The sequence below is a fragment of the Myotis daubentonii genome, chromosome 3, assembly GCF_963259705.1.
Source record: "Myotis daubentonii chromosome 3, mMyoDau2.1, whole genome shotgun sequence".
Taxonomy (NCBI): Eukaryota; Metazoa; Chordata; class Mammalia; order Chiroptera; family Vespertilionidae; genus Myotis; species Myotis daubentonii.
In genome coordinates, this window is record NC_081842.1 from 11,885,521 (window position 1) to 11,912,126 (window position 26,606).

General features: G+C 40.2%; 1 pseudogene; it reads right to left on the reverse strand.

The window, feature by feature from the left end:
- Positions 1-24,287: 24,287 nt before the first annotated feature.
- On the reverse strand, positions 24,288-25,990 carry LOC132229205 (elongation factor 1-alpha 1-like; annotated as a pseudogene).
- Positions 25,991-26,606: the final 616 nt, after the last annotated feature.

The following is a 26,606-nucleotide window of genomic DNA, read 5'->3' on the forward strand; positions in this document are numbered from 1 at the left end:
CATCTATTTTGGTGTGACAACCAAAATTATTTCCAGACATTGCCAAATGTTCTCTCCGGGGCCAAATCGCCCCGGGTTGAGAAGCACTACCTTAATATGCAAAGTTAAATTTTCAGAACCTGCTGCCAACCATCCACCTGGCTGCCTGGACAGACATGTTCCCTGGGAATGGAGCCTGCACCACAATGAGCACTGTCCTGCATTAGCTCCAACAGCCTGCCTTGCCTCTGATGATCTCCTGCACTACCTTGGCCAATGGATGAAAAGGCCCTGGCTGTGAACAGCTCAGCGTCTCTACCCTTTTTGGTATTTGTCATATAGAACCATGTGCTATTATCTTTTCACTTCAATGCTTCTATCTCTACATCTAACCTGCAAACACTTCAAAGTCAATGACTATAATTTAAGCTCCTCTTTATTTCCAACATGTCTGGAAATGGCTACAATATGTAATTGTTGGCTCACTGATCCTTTTTCAACTCTGTACATTAAGGAATCTCAGTACATCAAAAGAATTTTGGAGGGGAAAGCAATAATAATTGGGAACAAGAGCAAAGCAAGTTTAAGTTATCTTCTTTGCCAAGTTAACAATATTACTTTAATGGGTAATAAGCTTTTATTGTTCTGGGTCCCTACTCAAAGGTTTATAAGGAACATTTGGGGAATTAATTTTCCCCTAAATTGATTTTTAAGCTTTTCTGTAACCTTTACATCTTGATTATGGCAAAGTTCTTTTGTGTAACTATGGTGCTAGAGGAACAAACATTTAAAGACTTTTTATATTGTTTCTTTATATTCTGGTCTACTGAATGTTAGTGGTATCATCTCTACATACAACAGGCATCTTTTCTGGTCTTCCCAGCACCTACACCTGCTTCTGATAACATCATCTCTGCCCTCCTTTAGAGAAATACTCTCCCCACCCCATTCCAGATGTGACTTGGACAACATCTCTGTGTTCTACTTTTAACCACATAGAGTGACCACACAGGCATGGCTAATCAGCCCTGTTATTACATAGCAAAATCTTTTTTTACATGATCAATTGAACATTTGAATTTAATTTTGCTCTTCCCTGAAGATCCCAATAAAATGAGAAAGATAGGACAAAAAATTTCACAAAATCAAATTTCATAAGCTCTTTAACTGTAACAAGTTCAATTTCTTTTTTTGTTTGTTTTTACACATATTTTATCATATTATATGTACTGTTCTGCAACTTGCTTTTAGCATAAAATATATTGTGGATATCTTTATGGTATTAATAATATTGATATAACTTATTTTGTTTTTTAAATTTTTTTTTAAAAAAAATTTCTTTATTGATTAAGGTATTACATATGTGTCCTTATCTCCCCATTCCCCCCACACACCCCCACTCATGCCCTCACCCCCCTGTTGTCTGTGTCCATTGGTTAGGCCTATATGCTTGCATATAAGTCCTTTGGTTGATCTCTTCCCCTTATCCCCATCCTGCCCTACCTTCCCTCTGAGGTTTGACAGTCTGATCAATGCTTCTCTGTCTCTGGATCTGATTCTGTTCATCAGTTTATGTTGTTCATTATATTCCACAAATGAGTGCGATCATGTGATATTTATTTTTCTCTGACTGGCTTATTTCGCTTAGCATAATGCTCTCCAGTTCCATCTATGCTGTTGCAAATGGTAAGAATTCCTTCTTTTTTACCACAGTGTAGTATTCCATTGTGTGGATGTACCACAGTTTTCTAATCTACTTATCTGGTCCCAGGCACTTAGGCTGTTTCCAAATCTTAGCTATGGTAAATTGTGCTGCTATGAACATAGGGGTGCATATGTCCTTTCTGATTGGTGTTTCTAGTTTCTTGGGATATGTTCCTAGAAATGGGATCACTGGGTCAAATGGGAGTTCCATTTTTAGTTTTTTAAGAAACTCCACACTGTTCTTCACAGTGGCTGCACCAGTCTGCATTCCCACCAGCAGTGCAGGAGGGTTCCTTTTGCACCACATCCTCACCAGCACTTGCTGTTTGTTGATTTGTTGATTATAGTCATTCTGACAGGTGTGAGATGGTACCGCAGTGTCATTTTAATTTGCATCTCTCAGCTGATTATTTACTTTGAGCATGTTTTCATATGTCTCTTGTCCTTCCTTATGTCTTCTTTTGAAAAGTATCTATTTAGGTCCGTTGCCCATTTTTTTAAATATATTTTATTGATTTTTTACAGAGAGAAAGGGAAAGGGATAGAGAGTTGGAAACATCGATGAGAGAGAAACATCAATCAGCTACCTTCTGCACACACCCTACTGGGGATGTGCCCACAACCAAGGTACATACCCTTGACCAGAATCGAATCTGGGACCCTTCAGTTCGCAGGCCCACGCTCTATCCACTGAGCCAAACCGGTTAGGGCTGCCCATTTTTTTTATTGGGTTGCTTATCTTCCTTTTGTTAAGTTGTATGACTTCCCTGTAAATGTTGGAGATTAAACCCTTATCAGTGATAACATTGGCAAATATGTTTTCCCAAGCAGTGGGCTTTCTTGTTGTTTTGTTGATGGTTTCTTTTGCTGTACAAAAGCTTTTTATTTTGATGTAGTCTCATTTGTTTATTTTCTCTTTAGTTTCCATTGCCCTAGGAGCTGTATCAGTGAAGATATTGCTTGGGCATATGTGTGAGATTTTGCTGCCTGTGGATTCCTCTAATATTTTTATGGTTTCCTGTCTTGTGTTTAAGTCCTTTATCTGTTTTGAGTTTATTTTTGTGTATGGTGTAAGTTGGTGATCTAGTTTCTTTTTCTTTTTCTTTTCTTTTTTTTTTTTTTGCACATATCTGTCCAATTTTCCCAACACAATTTACTGAAGAGACTGTCTTGACTCCATTGTATGTTCTTGCCTCCTTTGTCAAATATTAATTGCGCATAGTGGTTTCGGTCGATTTCTGGATTCTCTACTCTATTCCATTGATCTATGTCTGTTCTTGTGCCAGTACCAGGCCAAAATCTCCTTCCAACAAATCAGCCCATCAGGGGTGTTCAGAACTAATCCCACGACAGAAGTTCTCTCTTTTGTTACCAATAAGAGCAGGGTAAACCTAGGATTGCTATTGACTTCATCCTGCTTTCCAAATTTCGGAAGAATGCCTCTAAGACAGAAAGAAGCAGAGATGGTTACAATTGTGGCCCCAGTTTGAGGCCTATCCCCATCCCCAGGAATCCATTTCAACATCTCGGGTGATTCTATTACTGTTCATAATGATTTGTTGCCCTCCGTATTAGAGGACTCTGTGTCCTCCAGTGGCCATGTTGCTTGCAGTACCGAAGCATAGTAACCTCTATTTTATACAAACTGCTGTTTGAAATGTCCACTCGACATAGACAGTCCTTTGTTCTGGGAATTAATTCTGCTATGATTGGCTTCTGTAAAACGCGCTTGCTCTAATGATAGGGAAAATAAGCTCAGCTGTCTGACCTGGCAAGCCGCTCCGCTGCCGTCCCAGCTACCCCATACCAGGTGCCTTTTAGTTATCTGTACTCAAGGCTACATACAGGCTTCCTGCGAGATATCTGCTAAGCATACATAAGGCTCTTTTGAAAACTTGCAAAAGGGACCGGAAGCCCCATATTTAAGAGACAAAGACATTAGAAAAGTATAAAGGGAAAACTTCCTCCATGTTGCTTTGCTCAGACTCTGGAAGCAATATTCCTCTGAGCCTGCAAGCGTAATAAACGATTCCAAATTAATTTGGCTTATTGAGGCATCTTATGTTCAGCTCACTGATTTACAATATAACAGTACCTCCTTATGGGAGGTGATACTTCCTTCAATCATTGACATCAAGCTTGGCCTCTTGGCTTGCTTTTTATGATACATCCAAGCAGGAACTTTAAGAACCACCACCTGGTTATATGTTTATTTTTTTTCTTCTTCCGCAAGGTTGAGATAGGAGATCCCCAGGTCCCAGAATGAGTATATAGATGGAGCAGAGCCACATCCAGAATGTGACATGAACAAAAAACAGTCCTTTGTTATTGTACAATAGGAGTTCCTTCTAATAAATCCATCTCTTTCCTCTCCTCTCCTTCCCTCTTTCTTCCCTTGTCCTTCTCCCTTCCTTCTATCTTTCCCAGAAGATGGTTTCACCAGGTTTCTATCCCTGTAACTGGAAGGATTTTGACTAATTACCATATGATTAATATATATTATTTAATCCATAACTAAAATATGCAATTTAGCAACACATTTACAAAACAAATTTCCAAACTCAATGTGTGTGAACAAGTATACATTGAATTAATCTATCCCAGAAATGTCTACTAAAAAATTATTTTCAACATTAAACATATGCTCAGAGATGCTAAACAAGATTTCACAGTAACACTAATTTGTTCTCTAAACAGTCATATTTACAATATAGCTAATATTTGTTTTAAGCCTCTTGTCATCAAATACAATAATTATAATCTCAACTTCTTTAATAATCTTTTCAATGTATTTTCACTGTTAATGTTTCTTTTTACAGTAAATAAAATCGAATTAACACTTACGAAGTGTTCAGTTTACTTTGGACATGTAATAGTATGTGTTTTATGCTAAAATTATAGTAACGTTTTCACATGTGTTTAAAGTAAAATGACTAAAGGTTTCTATTTCCATTAGCTAATGACTAGTGCATATCCACATCTAGTTCTCCTCTTATTCTAATGAACACAAGAAGACCATTTCTCCCAAGTCTTTCCGTTACAGCTAAATGAGCAGTTCTGGCTCCATGGTTTTCAACTGAAGACAATTTTGCTTCCTCCCTACCCCACCAGCACCAGAGGACATTTCTAAAGATACCTTGCTTATCACAGCTGTCAGAGGTCTACTGGCATGTGGTTTGAAGAAGCCAGGGATGCTACTATACATTCCCAGCATGCACAGGACAGTCAGTCAACAGTAAAGAATTAGTCAGCCCAACATGTCATAGTTTCCAGGTTGAGAAAGCCAGTTTTAGGCACTGAACTGTAAGTGGAAGTAATGTAGACCACTTCCTACCTGTGGCCTTCAATAGCCTATCTTCTCTTTTAAGAACCAACCATGGAAGCCAGGTGTTGAAATGGAAGGACCACCAGAAGCAAATGGCCCGTGTTTCTGGGTCACCACAGAGAAAGGAGCTCCCCTGAGAAAGGAATTGTTGCCTGAGCCGAAACAGGTTTTGTAATCATTACACAAATCTGTTTTCATCTTTAATCTTTGTTGTATATCTTCAACAGGATTCTAGGGCTCATTTGCTACTGCAGCACAATCCATCCTGTCCTAATACAGCTAGTTTAACAAATTTTCACTTACGTGCCCATTAACGTACTACATTTTTTAAATGCCAGTTCATATCATCTGAACAACATCAAGTAGCTTTCAAGACTAACTTACTTTTAGGCAAATATCTTTGACTATTCCACCCATTACTATATGCTGGAGATAGAGATGACAGTACTCAAAAAAAAAAAAAAAAAAAAAAAAAAAAAAAAAAAAAAAAAAACAAGATTTGAAGGATGTATTTTAAGGACCAGTGAGCAGTACCTTCAATAATCTTCAGAATGTGGAACGCGATTGTGTGTGAGTATGGAAAGCAGAGATCAGGTATGAAAATGAAACTGAAAAACAATAATTTCCAGGGGGTGTAGACTGTTTTTATCCAAATGTCAAAAGAATGTAAAATAAGAGGTTTGAAAATGATTTTCTCCCTCAACAGAGTAGAGACTATGCTTCATTTCACAGCTGCCTAGCTACAACAAGGGAGATGTGTTTGCAACACAGTGGATGGTGGCTTAGAAAAGAAACGCAATAAAATCTATGCCAGAGCCAAGAATAAAATCTGGAGAAAATGCCTTTAGTTAATCACCCTAATCACTCCTCCTCCTGTGTACCAGAGAAGGGCTCACCCTTGAGCTCAGTTTTATGACTATCGATTATTTAAATTATCTAGGAGAAGTGCTGTAATGCTAAGCCCACACCCCTAGTTTTAACTTGAAGACAAGAGCTACCTTTGTTTTAATGCTTTCCACTTTTTCCCTTCTCAAGTGAAGGCATAATAATAATTTGTAAGGCTTTCAATTCACGCTTCAAAGTTTTTAACGACCATTGTATTATAAGACATAAAATTGTTTGAAAGGGAACAAAAATGAAACAAGAAAGAAATGTGAGTCCCACTGTGATGATGCCATTGTGCAAAATATGGACAATGGTGATACTGCAGCAGCTGAGTGTTTAACTCCTCTATGGAGACATTTATTGCCAAGAAGGCAAATAAAACCAGAACTCATACATATCATTTTTAATCAGAAATTAATCCTACATGAGCATATCTCATGGCTAGAGACCATTTTGATCTAAGCAAAGGAGAAAAATTCCTTGTCAAATACTTTTGACCTTGTGATGCTGCTCATTTCTCTAACACGGTGCTGGGGAAATGAGGCCATATGATGTTCTGGGGAGTCACTTGCCTGGTACTTCTGGGATTCAAATCATGATACTAAAGAATTTTAAAAACCCCAAATGCTTATACAAGTATTGTGGCGTCTCAGACAGGCTCCACCACAAAACACTAGGATTTCAGAATCACCTAGAGAGGGGAAGAGGAGAAGTCCACACGTGAGACCCTTAGATACTCAACTCTGTTGTAAGAGTAGCCAATAAATTGACATATTTCGTTTAGGGTTATGTAGAGAAGTCCCCTTATGCCCACAGGCTAAGGACGGTCAATAGAGAGGATGGGAGATAGACCAATAGGAACGTAAATGACAAAACTGTTTCCCAATGATGCCCAGAGGGGAATGACAATCCAGTAGCTGGCAGTACAGGAAGGATGAATGAGAATCACAAGGAAGTCATCGGTGCCTGGGCCTCATAGCTGGAATTCAGGGTTGGGTTCCAGGTGCTACAGGAAACTGCAGTGCTAGAGACACAAACCCAACCCCACGACCTGGGCTGCCTCAACAGAAGGATGCACTGGTTGTCCAGGCACAGAGATGACCAGGACAGTGTCTGTCATAATTATATCACATTCTACTTCCTGGTGGAACTAAATCTCCCAATTTACCCTTCGGCTGAATCAGAATTGGTATCAAGGTCAGGAGTAAGGAATGTTTGCTGCTACTCACTTCACAGTCAAGGAAAGGAAATGCTTGAAAAAACACAAAGAGCCTGGCCAGCCTGGCTCAGTGGTGAGCATCGATCTATGAACCAGAAGGTCATGGTTTGATTCCTGGTCAGGGCACATGCCTTGGTTGCGGGTTCAATTCCTGGTGTGGGGCGTGCAGGAGGCAGCCAATCAATGATTTTCTCTCATCATTGACGTTTCTCTCTCTCTCTCTCTCTCTCTCTCTCTCTCTCTCTCGCTCGCTCTCGCTCTCTCTTCCTCTCTGAAGTCAATAGAAATATATTTTTTAAAAAACACAATAACTAAAATGTATATATTTTTGTTTATCTTACATTTAAAAAATACTTTTGTACTTTCCTTGAAAGTACTAATGTAATCTTCTAATCTAAATTCAATACATAAGCACTTCAGCACTGAGCATAAATGAGGTCAGTATTATTATTTCACTTTGACAGTATATAAGAAATTAGATATTCAAGGGTTAAAATTAAAAGAAAAGAAAATACTCTTGTTTAAAATTGTTACATAGTTAGAAACCAAAATAAATATAGAAATCAGTTTGTTCAAAGTGTACAATAATTCATCATTGTATAAAACATGTTATATTACATGACCTTTATCTTCTGACTGCATTTAAATTGCACCCACCGGTGCCTTCGCTGGAGTGTGAAAATGGATAGTGCATACCATTCATCTTTATTACTCTTCCAGTTACGTGACTCAGTAGGTACCCCTTCGAATAATGGTCTCCAACGGAATACATTCAAACCGAGGCTGTGACATTGATGAAAGACATTAGCTTTATGTTCAGTAAGTTATTGACAGTAGGTTTACTGTACTGAAAACTATGGCTATTCTAACCACGTTTGATCAATAAAGCCATAACATTATTTATAAGTACAAAGCCCCCTAGGGCTTCAGGAATTCAGTTTAATTTATTAAATAGAGAAAAAAAAAGTCCCAAGAAAGTGATGGTGAGTATAGTTCTAAAATACTTTTATCAAACTGCAGCAATGGACCTTTGTGCAATTGATTGAAGTTGGGTTATTTTAACCAAGCAGGAGCTCTCTGGTTTCTCAGAGTCACAACCACTTCTTGATTCTGAGGTCTGTGTTGTTTGCTGTTTGTTACTCAGTGTGTGTTATTAAACTCAGCCGGCCCAGGCCCCACAGTTTGCCCCTGCTCTCTATCCTTGACCGAAGAAAGATCCTGCTTTGTTTTGCAAGTGTCCTTTCATAGTCCTTGATGTCTCTCACATCACTTGCAACGCTTTGGTAAAGGACACATGGAGCTATGACAAAAGCAGGGGACACTCACCTAGCCAGCCAGACCAACCGCCTCAACCCACACTGTCAACGGGAACAGCGACTACACTTCAGATCACCCTTTATTCGTGTTTCATGTGCAAATATCCATGAAATCAATATGCTGTTTTTAAATGCCTAGAGTGATTTCCACTATATATTTTTTAAATGCCAAATGTATTAAGAACCAGCTATTCTTTTTTTAATATATTCCAACATTTTTAAAGGAAAAAAACTAAAGGCGTTTTAGTATCATGATGTTATTATTTATCATAACTTCATAGGCTAGGTATGTAGTTTGCAAAACAAAACTCAAAGATGAGGTCCTTGTAAAGTAGAGATAATAGCCCCCTGAGAATGCAATATTTTGCTGAAGGTTCCTTTTTCTGGAAGCCTATTTTTCTTCTTCACTGGCTTTGATTAAAATTCTAGAAATAGATGTAACCTTACTATAGTAGGCAAAATGTAAAGCAGACCATATTAATTTGTCACCAAGCTTTAAATATTCCTTCTCTGGTCTTGTACAAAACAAGCCTCATCTACCATGTGTTTTCATTCATCTGGCTCCTTTCAGGTATTGATCTTTGGGTTCTTTCTTCAAGCACATGTATGAATTAAGTCTATGATGCATAGATGCTGCTTTACTCAGCTGAATATGTCTTTAATACACTTCAAAGTGAATCTTTAAAAAAATCTTCATTAAAAGCTATTTCCCATTATCACTTCTAAACTTAATGGTACTTGATAGCCTTGTACAGTTTTACAACTTGCACTAAATATAAATGAACAGCAAATAAAAATAAATATTACACATCAGGAGTGCTCCTAAAACTACTGTTTAATTGTTTTGTCCTCTAACCAAGGCCAAGAAAGTAACACCTAAAATCCAATTTTTAATGTTCTACACTTTCTATTAAAATCTTATGAATGCTCCCAAGTGAAGGCCATATGCTTACTCCAACATTAGGCAATTCCTTTTATCTCCCAATAAAACAACACACACACAAAAATCCAGAAGCTAAGCAAATCTCAGCTTTAGCTTTTTAGTAGCAACCTTTTGAATTAGGAAGATAAAGTGTTTTAATATTAAAAGCAAATTATTTATTCCCCAAGGGATTTATTTTTACATAATATATACCAAATGTCCTGAACACATGAATTTTAAATAGTCGATGGGTCTCTTGGCCCAAGGCATAAATACACACCATGATATTCTAAACAACCAAGAAACAGTTACTTCTCTTAATAACTTACAATGGCTTCATTTTCTATTAACACAATGTGTTAATAAAAGTAATCTAAACTAATAAAAGAGAAATATGCAAATTGACTGTACTTCTGCTACACCTACAAGCCACGCCCACCAGCCAATCAGGAGCAAATATGCAAATTAACCCAACTAAGATGGCGGCTGCCACAGAGCTGGAGCAAGCAGGAAGCTTGGGTTGCCCCCGGCAATGGAGGAAGCCAAACTTCCCGCCTCCCTTGCTGGCCCGGATCTCTGCTGAAGGCTACAAAGTTTCAATTATAGAAGATAAATAAATCCCAGATACCTGCTTCCAGCCCGCGGCCGTGACCAGCCTGAAAATGGCCATCAGCCCCTCTCCCAGGCTGGTCAGGCACCCCAGTAGGGCCCCCCACCTGATGGGGCTGTGGCCAGCCTGCAAACAGCCCTCAGCCTCTCACCCAGGCTGGCCAGGCACCCCAGCGGGACTCCCCCCAACCCTGAAGGAGCTGTGGCCAGCCTGCAAACAGCCATCAGCCCCTCACCCAGGCTGGCCACACCCCCATTGGGTGAGGGTCCCTATTGGGGGGCTTGGCCAGCCTGAAACAGCCATCAGCCCCTCACCCAGGCTGGCCAGGCATCCCAGCAGGACTCCCACCCTGATCCAGGACACCCTTCAGGGCAAACCAGCTGGCCCCAACCCATGCACCAGGCCTCTATCCTACATAATAAAAGGGTAATATGCAAATTGACCCTAACAGCAGAACCACTAGGAATGACTGGTTACTATGACACACACTGACCACCAGGGGGCAGATTCTCAATGCAGGAGCTGCCCCCTGGTGGTCAGTGTGCTCCCACAGCGGGAGCTCTGCTCAGCCACAAGCCAGGCTGATGGCTGCCAGCACAGTGGTGATGGTGGGAGCCTCTCCCACCTCCTCAGCAGCGCTAAGGATGTCCGACTGCAACTTAGGCCTGCTCCCCGCTGGCAAGTGGACATCCTCCATGGGGTCCCAGACTGCAAGAGGGCACAGGCTGGGCTGAGGGGTCCGCCCGAGTGCACAAATTTTTGTGCACCAGGCCTCTAATCAAAAATAATTTTAAAAAAGAAAAATATGGAACAGTTTTTATACAGATCACAAAATCCAGTGGAATGAAAAAGGGAAATCTGAGTAGTTGGGGGGGCTCAAGCACTAATCTTTGGTGGCCAACTTCATATAAGTCATTTATTCTCATATTCATTACAACAACATAGATGGACTGAAACTTATGAACGCATGGTGTTTATCATAGGGAAGGGTTGGGGGGAGAAAGGGACCCTAATATGAGGTGACAAGAGAAGATTTGACTTTGGGTGGTGGGCACATGGTGCTATGTACAGATTTTGTAGCTTACAAATCCACACATGAAACCTATATGTTCATGTTGACCAATGTCACCCCAATAAAATTTAATTAAAAAATAATAATATGGATATGATATTAACACTATATAATAACAATTAAAGTAAATTAATATTAATAATTTATAGTAATAAATCTTTTATATACCCATTCAAAGGACTATGCATTATGAAAGCAGACAACATAAAAATAGTTTTTACTCAAACAAACATTTTAAAAACTAAAATTAAGATAGGAAAACTGAAGAACCAGAGTCAAATCCACAATATATATAAAGATGATAAAGATGAACACAAAATGCAGGAAGATTTAAAGTTCTCTAAGAAGAAATCAGTGCAAAGAAAAATTAAATTTCCTCCATGAAGGAGTGGCTATTTCTGCCCCTGATTTGCATGAGTAAAAAGTGAAAGGAATTTTCAATAAGTACATGCATTTTATAAGAGGCTATCAAAATAGCCAATAAGCATATGAAAAGATGCTTAGCATTATTACTTAATACATCAAGAGAAGTGAAAATTAAAACCCAAAATAAGATTCCACCAAATACCTACCTGAATGGCTAAAACTTAAAAGGCTAACAATTCTAAGTGTTGACAAGGATGTGGAACAATTGGAACTCTCATATATTGTTGGTGGGAATATGAAATGATATGATAACTTTGGAATAGTACTTGATAGTACCTATTAAAACTAAATATATGCCTACTACCACCAAAGAATTCCACTTATATTCCCAAGAGAAATGAATGCGTGTGTCCACTAGAAAACAAGATAAGAATTCATAGCAACTTTTTTCATAATCAAACACTAACATCCCAAATGTCCATTAACAGTAAAATAAGTAAATATTTTGGGGAATATTCACTGGACTAGCAGTTAAAAAAAAAAAGAATTACTGCTTAATATAACTAACATGAACTTTTTAAAAAGATATAATCAAGAGTAAAATGACTCAAAGGAGTAGAGCATGTGTGCTCCCATTTTTATAAAGTTTAATAACTAATAAAACTAATCTGTCTTGGAAAAAAGTCAGATTTGTTTTGGGGAGGGAATTGTGGACAGTGTTGATAGAATAGACGCAAAGGGGGAGCTTTCTGGCATGCTGAAAATGTTCTATAGCTTAATGTTGGTGGTTGTTACATTTACTCAAGCGTGTGCATTACATAAATATGTAAAAATTCATCACTTGAGATTTGTGTACTTTTTAGGATGTGTACTATACTACAATAAAAATTAGCAACTAAATATTTTACATCTTGGAAGGAGAAGTAGGTACAAGACTTATCAGTTTTCCTTTCCATGGAAAGCACAAGAGGTGAACAATTCCAATGTCTTGTTGTCTTCTTCAAGGTCCAGCATGACGAACCAATAACAATGGGTCATTTGTTTTCTGTAGCTTATTGCTCTCTGCCTTTGTGACATGTGTATTAGTTTCCTGGGGCTACCATAATAAATTACCACAAACTTGGTGGCTTAAAATAACAGAGAGAAATTTATTATCTCACAATTTGGAGACCAGAAGTCTGAAATCAAGGTGTCAACAGGACTGCACCCCCTCAAAAAGCTCTTGGGAAAATCCCCCTTGTCCCTTCCAGTTCCTGGAGGCTCCAGGTGGCTTGGCTTGTGGCTGCATCATTCCAATCTCTATCTCTGTAGTCACACGCTTTCTTCTCTGTGTCTTCTGTTACAAGGACACTTGTTATTAGATTTAGGGGTCATCCAGATAATCCAGGATCATCTCATTTAGAGACCTTAAACTTAATTACATCTGCAAAGAACCCTTTTTCCAAATAAATTCACATTCACAGGTTCTTGGTAGTAAAGCATGGACATATCATTTGGGTGGCCACCATTCAACACACTACAATATGTATATATTTAAATGAATGCAATTTCCCATTATAATAAATATAATGTGTAATCCCTAACCAGATAAGAATAAAAATGTATGTTTGTTTTGTGTTTTCCAGATGTCAAAGGTGTTTTCATTTTTTAAATCTGATTTGACCTTCATAATCAGACTCCATACAATAAAAAAAGAGATTTACGGTGGTAAATAGGTTATATTTACTCATCATCTCTTTGTTTACTTATCCAATAGGAACCCTGCTAGAGGGAGACAATGTTGAAAGTTTTAGTCTTAGTTCATAAGGAAGAATTGGTTTATGTCAATTTTAAAGAAGTAGAGAACGAATTTAACTTCTCACTGACTAAGACAAGGGTTCAAAATTACTTCAACAGTAAAAGTTATGGATATGATGGCATGTGATAAAAGGACAAAATTCTTCAGTTAAAACTTCCTAAGAAACAAGTTTGATGTGAATATTATGGATATTTTTTCAACTATCAAATATATTTGCAATTTTAGAAATACCAGTCCCTTTACAAGCAGGCATTGTTTCTATTCTTCCTGAAATTATGTTATCAATTTGTGTGATTTTATGTGTATTATGTATGTTTCTTTTTTAAATGAATTCACTATTGTAGTTAAAGAGCTGAATTCATGTTTATAAATAGTATTGAACAATTATTTATATAAAATAGACATTTTACTAACACAAAATATCCTATAAGTAACCTATGTGTATTACATATTTAAAATGTAAACGTAATTTCACTTACAAAAAAAATTTGATTTTCATACAAGTATTCATCTCTGCACAGAATAAGACTTATCTGTGTTTCTCATTTAAAATGCAGTGGTTATTGCATTATAAGAAACAACTTTGGCTTTCATGGGCATTGTGATTATCTCAAACCGAATACCCTTAACTATTCTTTTGTCCTCTCGAACTTAAAAGGGGAATTTCAATTTTCTAAATTGCTGCATAGAAATGGAGAATTGCCTTTTGTTGTCGAGCTAAAGACAAGATTCTAAGGAAACCGCAAGGAAGCATTTCCCTGCAATAGCATATTATGAGGTGTGGACTTAAAAAAGCTTTTCTATTGCCAAGATTGTAATTGGGCAGATGTCTGCTGCGTACACCATGTCTGCATCAAGAGCCAGACTTTCCTAAGAGTTAACTATTAGAAGCATTTTAGATTATAGCACAAAGTACTCCCTGATCATTTTGCAAATGAAAATTTTAGTCCCCTGACAATTTTGTATATGTTTGAGGAGATGGCCTTTAAAATGAAAAGCATAGGCAATAGGATAAGATGTAGCAAGCCAGAAACAAGGACATAATGGAGAACGGCAGCAGCTGAGGGCTAGACCTTTTATAGGAACCAGTAACTGTCCTGTTGTGGAGGCATTTCCCTGAAGACATGCTGGATTCCAAAGGGTCTCACAGGATTGGGAAGGATGCCGGAAAGTAACCTACCTGGAGGAACCACTTGGTTGTGGGTGCAAGCTAGGGGCATACAGTCAACACTATAGCAAAGTTAGAGGTGTGCTTAAATTTCAGGCAAACCCAAATGCAAATAATATAAGTAGATGATTATGATAGAGATGATAGATGATAGATAGATAGATATAAAGATAGATAAATAGATGATAGATAATACACAGTCAAATAGTTAAATAACAATGAATGGCTCTAGCTGTGTGAAAGAATCTAGTAGAGAATAATAGGAGAGAGCAGCTATTTTAGTGTCTGGAAAGACCTCTCTGATGAGGTGGCATTTCTTACCATCTTAACAATTGGACAATAACCATGGTAAATTCTGTTTCATGATCAGAATCTAAACATAGTAGCCGTAAGGTACAGTGCAAAAATAACAGACTTCTTCAACCAAACCAAGGTTGCATGCCTTATGTCCCTCTAAAAGCATGAAGATCCCTTGCACACAAAATTTCATGTAAAAAGAAGACAGTTGAGTAGACTGGTACATTGTCTTCTAGTTTTATGGAATTCCAAGCTCACTGAAAACAGCTTACAGAAACAGACAGTTCATTGGGTCTGGTGCCTGACAAAATTTAGCGCACAGCAATTACTCCCAGCCAAAGCACTGCTCAAACCTTCAAGTCTACAAGGAGAATGCATTCCAGCATTCAGTGATCCGTTCTGGTCACTGTTTATAGAAACTTCTCATTCACTTCCCCAACTCAGTAAATAGCAAACTTAATTATTATTTTTTAAATTATATTTTTTATTGATTTCAGAGAAGAAGGGAGAGGGAGAGAGAGAAAAAAAATACTTCAGTTGTGAGAGAGAATCATTGATAGGCTGCCTCCTGCATGCCCCCTACTGGGGACTGAGCCACAACCCGGGCATGTGCCCTTGATCAGAATTTAATTGAACCCTTCAGTCTACAGGTTGATGCCCTATCAACTGAGCCAAACCAGCTAGGGTGCAAACTCAATTCTTACAGTTTCTCAGCCCAAACCCAGTAGAACTGTCCATAACTCCTCCCCTCTCTCCTCCATCAGCAAATTCTGTCAACGCCACCTTCAGAATATATCCAAAATTGAACATTACTCCACATTTCCTCAACTAAGACTCAGGGTCCAAGCCATAATCATCTTGCACCTGGACTGTTGCATAACCTCCTCCCCAGTCTCTGCTTCCATCCTATCCTACTAAAGGCTATATTATCAGTACAGCAGCCAGAAGAATCCTTTTGATGAGATTTTTCTCTTAAAAACTCTCTGATAATTTCACATCAAAATCAAAGCAAACACCAAAACCTTCAAGTTCCTGTGTGATCTAGGACTCTGTTACCTCTCTGACCGTACTTCTCTTCCTCTCCTCCCTCACCTTGCTTCAGGCACCCTGGCTTTCCTAAGACTCCTTCATGCTCCAGGCATGCTCACACCTTAGGGCCATCTATTTGCTGTTTCCTCTAATGGACTATTTTTCTACAGATATTAACATGCCTCACTCCCTCACCTTCTTCAGGTCTTTATTCAAATCACTAAGGTCTCCCCTGACTATGCTATCTAAAACCACAACCCACTTCTTCCCCCTAGCATTTGTTAACTCCCTTACTTTTTTCTCCTTAGTACTTATGAAGTCCAATATCTTATTTATTTATTGTGTTCACTCTCTGCCTGTCCCACTAGAACAGTGATGGCGAACCTTTTGAGCTCGGCGTGTCAGCATTTTGAAAAACCCTAACTTAACTCTGGTGCCGTGTCACATATAGAAATTTTTTGATATTTTCAACCATAGTAAAACAAAGACTTATATTTTTGATATTTATTTTATATATTTAAATGCCATTTAACAAAGAAAAATCAACCAAAACAAAATGAGTTCGCGTGTCACCTCTGACACGCGTGTCATAGTTTCGCCATCACTGCACTAGAATGTAGCCCATTATGGCCAGAATCTAAGTCTGTATCCTCATTACAACAGAGTACTCCATGCCAAATTATTAGGTGCCAACGCCTCATTTAAAACTATTTACTGGTATTCAACACTACAAACCTGGTTTAGGTATAAACATATACCATATACAAGTAGGGTAGTATGTATATTTATATGTTCACTAATATATCTAAATAGAAAAAAAAAACACTAGAAAGAAGTAGAACAATATATTAATAGCAGATCATTCTGAGTGGCTCTCCAAGTAGTTATCTGAGTAGTGGGAGATAATTCAAGGCACTTTTAACTTTGTTTTAACCCTATTCAGTATGTTTTGAATTTTTAGATATAAATTCATAAATGATTGTCTTTAAATATATAAGAATCAGTAACAATTTTCCCAAAATGTATAACCTAATGGAAAAATAAAGATCAAATTACCATACTTTAAAAATCCTAAGAGCAGTATCAGAAATTTATACATAAATTATTGCACCTTAACCTCAATGATTCATGTTTTTTTTGTTTAATGACAAAGGATTGCTAGGTTTTCTGAAGATAAGCAAAATACCAAATAATTTGTATTCCTTCAATTGAGACCCCTAGCATTTTTAACTAACTGTTTTTGCTGCATTTGGAAAGACTAATGACTAACCTCCCTCTGCTAAAACTAGAAATTGAAGTAAATCAATAAGAAAGAGGTAAGGTGAGCTACTGAGTTCTTTGCTGAGGGTCCTATAGGTTATATTGATTGTGAAAATTCTTACGGGCAAATGAAAAGCAAGGCAGCAAACTCTCTATTTAGTCCAGATTCTTGCCTCTAGCTACATTATAAGGTTCTCCAAGATGCTTCACTTCGGCAAGATCCCAGGGAAATCTGTCTGCAAAATCCCTCTCTTGTCAGACGGGGTCACTGCATCAGACTGGGTTATGAGATAAGTCGGCCTTAAGCAAAATGGCCAACCCAGTAGATGTGTCTCCTGCACTGTACCACACAATAAAGTGCACAAACCTGTCTTTTGCAGTTTCTCCTTCCACTCTATGCCTGAAAGGGCCCCGTGTCCTGCACTGAACACCCTCTCACTCCAGCTATCAGGACGGACCCATGTAGATCATGCTGTCTTCCCAGTAGTGTCTTGACCCATACTTTAAAAATCGAATATTTTTACTGATTTCAGAGAGAGGAAGAAAGAGGGAGAGCCAGATGGAAACATCAATGATGAGAGAGAATCATTGATTGGCTGCCTCCTGCCCACCCACACTTGGGATCAAGCCTGAAACGCAAGCATGTGTCCTGACCAAGAATCCAAACGTGACTTCCCAGTTCATAGGTCAATGCTCAACTACTGAGCCATCCCAGCTGGGCCCATGTGACATTTTTTGTTCTCCCTCCATGTATGTTCATAATCTCCAACCAATCTGGAGAACTACCTTGCCCTTTAAAAAATAATTTAATGGCTGAGGGGCATGAAAAAAATTGGTTATGAGGGTTTTCTTCTTTCAGGCAGCACACCCAGATTAACAAGGCCCTTCCAGAGGTTATGAGTCAAACAAAAAAAAAAGAATGGCTGCAATAGTGAGGACTGCAGACCTTGTTTTCTAAGCCTTTTGCGTCTCACCATAGAGACAGCCACCCGCTCTAGTAGTGCCAAGTCCTCATCAAGGGAGTAAATATCTGCAAGCATTTTTGCAGCGTTCTGTTGGAATTAGTGGGAGAAATAAAAAGGGGAGAAGAAAAAAGAGACAAGGAATGGGCAGAAGTTTAGCGTCTGAGTTAATGGACATGCCCAAGGGACCCCATAGAAACAGAAAGTCAAGTAGTGAACTCAACAGCTGTGAAGCTGTAAAATCATCTGCTGTAAAGCTGGAGTGGAACCTCCCTTTCCTTTGCCCAAGTCTTCAGGGAGGTAGGCTACACTCACAAATGTCTGTGTGCTCAATGTTCCTCTATGGGAGCAACTCCATGAGGAAAAGGACCAGAATTCTTCTTGAGATAATTAAATGAGCCATTTCCTGAATTTCTTCAGCAAAACCAGAGTCTTTGAGACAAAAAAAAAAAAAAATGATTGGGAAAATGTGAGCCGCACTTCTCCCTTGGAGCCTTATATGATGCTCAGTGTCAAGGTCTGCCACCGCCAGTGGGAAGGAGTTCTGACCAATTTCATCGGATTCTCAAAGGTCAAGCTCTCTCAAATGACATGAGCTACAGGAAGCTAAGATTAAATATAATTGACATCAGTGCCACCCCATGGCCTCAGAACATGGCCAAGACAAAGGGTTCTCAATGGACCAGGTGTTTCCCATGACAATTACTGAACAAAAGCTATCAAGTCCTGCTGTTGGTCATTTCACTTAGGCTTTCCTGGACTAGAAATCTTACCAAAATGTATCTGAGTAAAAGTCTCCCAGAAATGGTGACTCCAGGGAAAGTTCTGGTTAGTACGTGATGGCAAGGATACCCTAAATAACTTGAATGGGCAACTGGTCATTATGTGGCATCTTCATGTTCCTGATGTAAACACAGAAAACTATCACTCAACTTAACTGCTTGCTGATTGGTTCAAACAAACAGCATCAACTTGGAGTATGCCAATATTTTTACTCCTTCCTGGACAGTTGCCTTTCCTCTCTCTTCCATCTCCCCTCAACCCAAATAAAAGTTATAATTTCTCTGAATCTCTCAATCTAAATGCCACCCTTAACTCACCAATGGTTCACTTGCAACCTAAGTTATAGCATTTATATGTGTCTCCCCTACTTCTCCAAAACACCTTGTTACATCAAGGATATGACTTACATTTGGCACTGAGCTTGGCATTTAAAAATTGCTCACTGCCCGGCCGGCATGGCTTAATGGTTGAGCACTGACCGATGTAGCAGGAAGTCAGGGTTTGATTCCCAGTCAGGGCACATGCCAGGATTGCGGGCTCCATCCCCAGAATGAGGTGTGCAGGAGGCAGCGAATTAATGATTCTCTCTCATCATTGATGTTTCCATCTCTCTCTCCCTCTCCTTTCCTCTCTAAACTCAATAAAAATATCTTTAAAAAAAAGAAATGCTCTCTAATGTCTATTGGAAAACATAAAAGGACCTTTCCTCCTTCAGGGGCTTTGTTCTTCCACTGAATTCTTCTTCCCCTGGCTTTCATTTATTTTTAGGTCTTTGATTCAACTGTCACTTTTTATTGACTCTTCTCATTACTTTCTCTAAAGCAGGCCTCTGCACCAGTTATTCTCTTAGGCATCACCTTATCGATTTTCTTCATAGCAATGATCATAATCTGTGATTATCTTGTTTCTTTCTGAACTTTTTCATTAATGTCTGTCTCATAAATTTTCTAAGAGTGGGAGCCTTGCGTGCGCTGTTTACAGCTTCTTCCTGGAACACAGAAGGCACTCAAATTTTTGTTGCAGGGATGACTCCAGGTTTTGGGACAATAGCAGAGTTCTGTACTGGAGTTTCCCGCCCAGGACACAAGGTAAGAAATACCAGATAGGAAGGCAGTGGTTTCTGAGTGGGAATGTTTTTACTTGCATGCTAGGTTTGCACTTACTTGTTAGGCCTGAGAGGTGTGGCATTTGACACAACAGCATGAATCCTACTGACCTATCGTGCAGGTGTCTGTGCACAGTACACCAAGCAAGCCCACTGGCAGAGGTCCAAATTCTTGTCAGAGCTCTTTACCCACCAAACAGGGCACACAGCTACAACAGAATGCTGACAATTTTTTTTTTTTTTTGCATATAAGTCTTTGTTGCCTTTTGTTGACTTTGTTCTGATATATCCAACCCTTTTCCTATTATTTTTCCCTTTTTTTTTTAGGGAAAGAGGATTTGGTTGTTATATCAAAAATGTGTTGTCCAGCCAGCGTGGCTCAGTAGTTGAGCATCAACCTATGAATGAGGAGGTCACAGTTCGATTCCCAGTCCAGGCACATGGCCAAGTTGCCAGCGTTGCTCCGTGGTTGAGCATCCACCTATGAGCCAGGAGGTCACGGTTCAATTCCTGGTCAGGGCACATGGTCAGGTTGCCGGCTTGATCCCCAGTGTGGAGCATGCATGAGGCAGCAATCAATGATTCTCTCTTATCATTGATGTTTCTATCTCTCTCTCCCTCTCCCTTCCTCTCTGAAATTAATAAAAATATATTTTTAAAAAATGTGTATAAATCTTTTGTTCACTTAGCATAAAAATAGTTATATTTTCTTTGTATTGAATTTATTGGGGTGACATTGGTTAATAAAAGTTCATATATTTGATCTGTACAATTCTATAAGACACCAACTGTATACCACCCAATGTCAAGTATCCTTTAATCACCATTTATCCCCAAGTATTAAAGTTTATTTAATCTGTTGCAAACTTTACAAAAACAGTGGTGATTTTAGGGAGGAAACATATTCATGTTAGGACTGCTTATCACTTTAAGAATTTGAGTAAATTTGCCTTGTAAGCTCTGCATGTGCACACAGAGCCTTGGAATAACTAGGGAAGTATGTTAAAAAATTTTTCTTTTTGGAAACTACAATTTATCTTGTTCCAAATGTTTTTCTATTTCTTAATCACTGCAAGTCTTCTTTTATTGATTTAACTAAAATTCTAGATAACATCATCATGGAAAGCTGGCATTCCTTGCATTCTCTTTAGCAAAAAGTTATGGCTTTGGAACATATGTTTATTTTTCTTAAGAACATAACAATTCTTGATAAAAAGAAATTTTTTGTCCATGAGAATATCAATTTTTATATAATAATTGAATAATCATTTCAATTTTCTGTCAAAATCTATTATGTAAAAAAATTTTTATTGAGGCCAAACAATATTTTCTTCTTTTTTTTTCTTTTTGTATACAAATGTCACAAAACTGGTTAGTCAGGAGAAGTGAATTTGTGATCATTTTTTAAATAAACCATTATCTGCTTGGAACTAAAAGCAAATTATTAGGCGGGGGAGGGGTGCAAAGCCATGCCTTCTAACATAAGGTTTGATACAAACTTTTGTCAATAAGCATTCCACATCGAGTAGATATTTTTGTCAATCAAATTCAGTATTTTTATCAAAGCCAATTCATTAGTCTACTCCAGTGGTCAGCAAACTGCGGCTCGCGAGCCACATGCGGCTCTTTGGCCCCTTGAGTGTGGCTCTTCCACAAAATACCACGTGCGGGCACTCACGTACAATGCGATTGAAACTTCGTGGCCCATGCGCAGAAGTCGGTATTTTGTGGAAGAGCCACACTCAAAGGGCCAAAGAGCCGCATGTGGCTCGCGAGCCGCAGTTTGCCGACCACTGGTCTACTCAGTTAAGAGAAAGACCATCCATGATAAAGTCTCTCAACCACTCTTCTCTCTACAATTCATCCTTTCCAGTACAGCAAGGACTCCCTCAGCCTGACCCAGGGTTCTCCTAGTCCAGCACTTGGGTCCTCTCCCACTGCTCTTACACACAATGTTTTGCAGCACACTTGCTCTCTATCCTCAGATCAGTGGCATGAACACTCAGATTTCTGTGTTTTTCTTCATGGTGTTTCTTCTTTATCCTTCCCAATTATTCAACCTGGATAAACAAATTGTTCCTCTTTGTTCCCATACAATATGATGTATCTAATTATCGAGTTAACTAATGACCCGGTGCATGGATTCATGCACATTGAAAGGAAATTAATCAGAAGGTGGCTAGTGGGGCAGGACTGGGCAAGATGGGCCTTCCCTCCATGGCATCTGCAGAGTGAGCAGGGTCCCTCTGGCAGGTGGGAGTCCCTTGGCCTGGCCTACGGGGATTGGGCCGAAACCGGCTCTCCGACATCCCCCGAGGGGTCCCAGAATGTGAGAGGGCACTCTGCAAAGTTGCTGTCGTACAGGGTGTGAAATGCAAATACAAGTGTGCAGTAAACCAGATTTGGGGCCAACAGTGCCGCAGCAACAACATAACCCACAGCCAAAGGTGGAATTGCATGGCCCCAAGAGGAATCAGGCTCTCTCCTCTGCAGTTTTGGGGTGTGTCACCTGAGAACCACCACGGCCAAGTCATTGCAGCTTGACAGCTCCTGCGTTGAGCATCTGCCCCCTGGTGGTCAGTACGTGTCATAGCAACCAGTCAGACAGGTGGAGGAACACTTAGCATATTAGCCTTTTATATATATACTAGAGGCCCGGTGCACAAAATTCGTGCATGGGGGGGGGTCCCCTCAGCCCAGCTTGTACCCTCTCACAGTCCAGGAGCCCTCAGGGAATGTCCTACTGACGGCTGTCCTACTGCCAGTCTGTCCTCCCTCTGCAGGAGGCGACCGGCTGATCAGGGGAAGGCGCCACCCCCATCACCCCGCTGCTGCTGCCACTGCCAGCCGCTGCAGCCACCAAGGTGTTTACATCAACACGGACTTCAGTCCCTTCACCACGAAAAAATGACAACTTTTTTTAGGCATTTTCAAGATGTCTCTTTCATAGGATGTTTCTTTCTTTTTGTCTTTTATCCTCACCTGAGGATATTTTTCCCTTGATTTTTTAGAGAGCATGGAAGAGAGAAGGAAAGACAGAGAGAAACATCAGTGTGAGAGGGACACTTCAATTGCTTGCCTCCTGCATGAGCCCTAACCTGAGCCCCAGCCAGGGAGGAGCCAGCAACCTAGGTACATGCCCTTGATCAGAATCGAACCTGGACCCTGAGGTCCACAGGCCGAGGAAAAAACCTTCGTTTTTTCCTTCAGGAGTGAGATGGAAAAACCCTTGGATTCTTATTACCCAAGTTACCAAGAACACTGTGAGTGATGTATAGCGAGCTTAGCCAATGAGTGGTAAGAAATGGTGTTTCCTCTGCAACTCATACACAGAGGCAGGACTGCTGGCGCGCTGTCTCCCAGTGGGGGTAGGCCCCCCGAGTGTTGTGTCTTTGCTCTGGGCCTGCACGGCGGCTGCTGGGGCCAGGGGCAGGCCCCCCTGAGTGTGCAGACTCCTCCTGAGCTGGTTGTGATTGTTATGGAGTCCTGGCTAATTTGCATATTAGCTTTTATATATAGAGAGAGAGAGAGAGACTAGAGGCCTGGTGCACAAAATTCGTTCATGGGGGGACGGGTCCCCTCAGCCCAACATGCACCCTCTCCAATCCGGGAACCCTTGGGGGATGTCCGACTGCCTGTGATCAGGCCTAAACCGGCAATCGGACATCCCTCTCACAATCCTGGACCACTGGCTCCTAATCACTCACCTGCCTGCCTGCCTGGTTGGCCCTAACTAGCCCCCCCTGTCGGCCTGATCACCCCTCACTGCCTCTGTGTGCCAGCCTGATTATCCCTAACTGCCCCCCATGCTGGCCAGGTCGCCCCCAAATGCCCTCTCCCTGATGGCCTGGTTGCTCCTAACTGACCCCCCCACCGGCCTGGTCGCCCCTGTTCTCCCCCTTGCTGGCCTTGTTGCCCCCAACTACTCCCCCTACTGGCCTGGTCACCCCTCATAGCCACCCCACCAGCCTGGTCGCCCCACACAGCCTGCTTGTTCAGTCATTTGGTCGTTCCTCACTAACCCCCCTGCGGGCCTGGTGAGGACATGAGGGTTAATTTGCATATTACCTCTTTATTATATAGGATATATAGATTGTTCATGCATCTGTCTCCCCATCTCACCACCTCCTCAACTCCTCCAGAGGAGCAATCTTTTCTGACAGTGCCTAATGCTGGCATACTCTGGCCTAGGCAAGCATTCAGAGGTAGTCTGAACTTTGTTTATTGTTTAAATCTGCTTGTATATGTTTCCACATTGATCTGATTTTTCCAACTATTACCAAAAAGGAAGAAAAGTTACATCTAATAAAAATGTTATTTCCCCCCGCAAAAAAAATCCCTATTTTCAAAAAATATTTATTGACTATTTTTTAGATCATTTTTTAAAAATTCACTATTGACTGAGTGTCATCTCATATCATCCAGGTAAGTTGTTCAATTCAGTATCGACATATTCCCTTTATTGTGTTTGTTTTGTTTTTGAGGGTTTTTTTTTTTTTCCTCATTAAACTTTGTTATTTTAATGGGTCTTCAATTCTGTGACAGATTTTTGGTCATGTTGTTTCCATTAAAAAGTACTGATTTTAAAAACTAATAACTTAAAAACTGCCACACACACAAAAAAACCAAATGGTCCACAAAACATTCTCTTTTCCTTCTGAAGATTTTACGACGCATTGTAATCATTAACCAGCCTTTCACTATTAAACTTAAATAGCCAACCGAGACACACAGTTCTGAGCCCATTCTTCCACCACTGAGTAAGACTGGGGTGGCAGGTGTAGGGAATAATATTCATCTAGCCTTCTTAGCTTTCTGGGCCGACTTGGTGACTCTGCCAGCTCCAGCTGCCTTCTTGTCCACGGCTTTGATGACACCCACAGCAACTGTCTGTCTCATGTCATAAACAGCAAAATGGCCCCACGGAGGGCAGTCAGAGAAGCTCCCAACACACGTGGGCTTGCCAGGAGCCATATCGACGATGGCAGCATTACCAGATTTCAAAAACTAAGTACCATCTTCCAACTTTTTCCCAGAAGGACGATCAATCTTCTCCTTCAGCTCAGCAAATTTGCAAGTGATATGAGCTGTGTGACAATCTAGCACAGGTGCATAGGCAGCACTGATCTGGCCTGGGTGGCTCAGGATGATCACCTGAGCTGTGAAGCCAGCTCCTTCCACTGGTGGGTCATTTTTGCTGTCACCAGTCACATTGCCATGGCGAACATCTTTGACAGACACGTTCCTGACGTTGAAGCCCACATTGTTCCCAGAAAGAGCTTCGCTCAAAGCTTCATGGTGCATTTCAACAGACTTTGCTTCAGTTGTAACGTTGACTGGAGCAAAGGTGACCACCAGGCCAGGCTTGAGAACACCAGTCTCCACTTGGCCCACTGGGACAGTACCAACACCACCCATTTTGTAGACATCCTGGAGGGGCAGATGCAGGATCCTGTCAGGTAGACCAGTTGGTGGCAGGATGCAATCCAGAGCTCCAGCAGCGTGGTTCCACTGGCATTGCCATCTTTACGGGTGACTTTCCATCCCTTGAACCAAGGCATATTAGCACTTGGCTCCAGCATGTGGTCATCATTCCAACCAGAAATTGGCACAAATGCTACTGTGTTGGGATTGTAGCCAATTTTCTTAATGTAGGTGCTGACTCCTTTAACAATTTCCTCATATCTTTTCTGGCTGTAGGGCAGCTCAGTGGAATCCATTTTGTTAACACCCACAATCAACAATTTCACACCCAGTGTGTAAGCCAGAAGGGCATGCTCACGGGTCTGCCCGTTCTTGGAGATACCTGCTTCAAATTCACCGACACCAGCAGCAACAATCAGGACAGCACAGTCAGCCTGCGATGTGCCTGATGAACATGTGCTTCATGTTTTTGATGAAGTCTGTGTGTGCTGGGCACCAATGATGGTGACATAATGCCTGCTGGTCTCGAAGTTCCACAGGGAGATATCAATGATGATACCACACTCCCATTCAGTTTTCAGTTTATCCAAGATCCAGGCATTCTTGAAGGAGCCCTTCCCCATCTCAGCAGCCTCCTTCTCAAATTTTTCAGTGGTTCATTTGTGGATCCCACCACATTTGTAGATCAGATGGCCAGGAGTGGTAGACGCCAGAATCTACCATCGTCCAGTGATGACGAGTCGATGTGATTCTTTTCCTTTCCCATTTGGGGTTTGATTTAGTAGTGGTTTTCACAACACCTGTGTTCTGGTGGCAAACTGGCAAACCCGATTCGAAGAAGCCACATCTTCCATTTAAAATAGAAGAGGAATTTTGTGCATTATTTCAAGCACTAGAAAATATCAAGATTGCTCACTCCTTGATAATTCTTACTAATTTAAATAATCTGTATTATGTGATTAAGTCACTGAACCAGGAGTATACTGGGAAATCAAGTGAAGAAGAGCATGTCTGCTGAAAGCCCTAATGAAAACATTGCAAAGAGGATAAATTTTACCCCAAGAAATGATCAAAGTCTATTATTGGCAATCTATGATTTATATCCAAACAAAAGGATAGATCATATTGGCTGTCTCTGTCAATCTCCTAACATACTAACTCTCTACCTTTGTTCAAAATAAAATATGCATCTCTCTCTGATACAAATGAAAAATTACTTAAAATCCAGCTCTTTTTGCTGTAGTCAGATCTATTAATATATACAGAAGTGATTTTTATGGCTGTACCTCCATGTCTTATGTCCTTGAATCACAATGACCCTGATGAAAACAGTGGAGCTCAGGGTTTTGCAGTCGTGGGGTAAGTGAGGTTCTCTGGGGCCA